Source organism: Schistocerca piceifrons, unplaced genomic scaffold, assembly GCF_021461385.2.
Source record: "Schistocerca piceifrons isolate TAMUIC-IGC-003096 unplaced genomic scaffold, iqSchPice1.1 HiC_scaffold_143, whole genome shotgun sequence".
In the NCBI taxonomy this organism is placed as follows: Eukaryota; Metazoa; Arthropoda; class Insecta; order Orthoptera; family Acrididae; genus Schistocerca; species Schistocerca piceifrons.
Window position 1 is genome coordinate 17,501 of NW_025727269.1, and position 2,500 is coordinate 20,000.

Below are 2,500 nucleotides of genomic sequence, written 5' to 3' on the forward strand. Positions count from 1 at the left end.
CGGGAGAGGGCCACGTGGAGGTGTCGCGCCGGTTCGTACCCATATCCGCAGCAGGTCTCCAAGGTGAAGAGCCTCTAGTCGATAGAATAATGTAGGTAAGGGAAGTCGGCAAATTGGATCCGTAACTTCGGGATAAGGATTGGCTCTGAGGATCGGGGCGTGTCGGGCTTGGTCGGGAAGTGGGTCAGCGCTAACGTGCCGGGCCTGGGCGAGGTGAGTGCCGTAGGGGTGCCGGTAAGTGCGGGCGTTTAGCGCGGGCGTGGTCTGCTCTCGCCGTTGGTCGGCCTCGTGCTGGCCGGCGGTGCAGGATGCGCGCGCCTGCGCGGCGTTCGCGCCCCGGTGCTTCAACCTGCGTGCAGGATCCGAGCTCGGTCCCGTGCCTTGGCCTCCCACGGATCTTCCTTGCTGCGAGGCCGCGTCCGCCTTAGCGTGCTCCTCCGGGGGCGCGCGGGTGCGCGGATTCTCTTCGGCCGCCATTCAACGATCAACTCAGAACTGGCACGGACTGGGGGAATCCGACTGTCTAATTAAAACAAAGCATTGCGATGGCCCTAGCGGGTGTTGACGCAATGTGATTTCTGCCCAGTGCTCTGAATGTCAACGTGAAGAAATTCAAGCAAGCGCGGGTAAACGGCGGGAGTAACTATGACTCTCTTAAGGTGGCCAAGTGGCGGCGGTGTGGCTGCATCCGGACTTGGCTTCTCGAAGTGCGGTCTTGATGTAGTCGTGCTGCTGCTGCGAGGTGCCTTCCTTGGGTTATAGTTACAGGGAGAGTGATGCGCAATACATGGGCCTAGCCCTCTTAGCCTCTCCTCTCCTGCGGTCTTCTCCCCTTCTCGTGGGCCCGCTGATTTCGCAGAGTGGAAGACCGCACCAGGGGCTTGGGGGGGTTACCAGCCCCCCCTCGCACTATCCCTTTGTTAGTTGGGGGCAGTATTCAGAGAAAAAGTGGTGGCCCTTCCGCTGAAGGTGCCACCCCAACTTCCCCAGCACCTAGCCGGCCAACCGGCCGTGCCGAAAATTTTGTAACTTTTGCAGCTATGTATACCTGTAGTGAGTGCCACCGCAGCTTCACCACCAAGAATGGTCTCGGGGTCCATCGCCGCCGCCAACACCTTGCGGCCGCCAACGCGGAGATCGTCACGGAGAGGCATCGCGCGAGGTGGACGGAGGAAGAAGTCCTGTCGCTCGCCAAGGCAGAGGCCGAACTGTTCCTCGAGAGGGACGCCCGGTTCTTCTTTGTAAATCAAGAACTCATCAGGATGTTCCCCGACCGAACGCTTGAGGCAATCAAGTGCCGACGGCGGCAAGCTGCCCACAAGCAGCTTGTCCGCCAATTCATGGAGGCGCTTGAGATCGGTCGGGGGGAAGAGCCGGCGTCCCGCCGGGGAGCAGCGAGCCCGCTGCCTGACGCGGGCGAGGCCGCTGCGCCGCCCGTCGACGCAGCCGAGGACTTCGCGGCCGACACCACCGGGCCGCCGCCGGAGGGGCCGACTGACGCCGCCATCTGGGAGCATCTGGCGGGGCTACCCGCTTCCGCCCAGCGTTTCTCTGCCCTGGATCGTGTCATAGGTCTGGGGCGGGGCACGCCGCCCGATGTCATCCTGGGCATGCTCCCGGATGCCCTTGCGTCGGTCGGGTCCAGAGGGGAGAGATCGATCACCAGGACACAGCGGCCGCGCCAACCATCGAAGCGGCCGCCTGCCGCGCCGCCGACGCAGAAGCGCAAGCGGCGCCGCTGGGAGTACGCGAGAACGCAGGATGCCTTCCGACGGTCGCGTGCACGTTGCGTGCGCGGCCTCTTGGATGGCACCCTGCTCCAGCCGCCACCTGCCATCCCTGGTCTGCTGGACTTCTGGGCGGACCTCTTCACCAAGAAGCCCATCTCCACCGCGGGCTTCATTCGTGACCGCCTCCTCCCGCACTCAGAGCCTGTCGCTCTCGAGTGCATATGGGGGCCGGTCACACATGAGGAGGTCGCCGCCGCGTTGCCGCCCAGGGGATCAGCAGCCGGGCCGGACGGCCTTACCCCAGCGGAGTTGCGGCGCCTGCCGCACGAAGTCCTGGTGAAAGTGATGAATCTCTTCCTTCTGGCCCGCGCCCTTCCGGAACGCCTGCTTCGCGCGCGGACGTCCCTTCTCCCGAAAACGGCTGCACCAACATCCCCCGCTGACTTTCGCCCCATTACGGTCTGCTCGGTGTTGGCGCGGACCTTTCACAAGGTTCTCGCGTCACGCCTGATGCGCGCATGTGCTGTGGACGAACGTCAGCGGGCATTCATCCCTCGGGATGGGATGTTGGAAAATACCTTCATCTTGGACACTGCTCTCACCGACGCAGTTCGCTCCTGCCGCTCTGTCTTTGTGGCATCGATCGACGTATCTAAGGCATTCGATTCGGTAGATCATGCTGCCCTTCGCCCCGTGCTGAAGGCGCATGGCCTGCCGGATTGCTTTGTCGAGTATGTCGAGCGGTGCTACGAGGGCAGCACGACAGTGAT

General features: G+C 63.3%; 1 pseudogene; it reads left to right on the forward strand.

Moving 5' to 3' along the window:
* Window positions 1–2,500, forward strand: part of LOC124734378 — a 7,960-nt pseudogene that overhangs the window by 2,225 nt on the left and 3,235 nt on the right.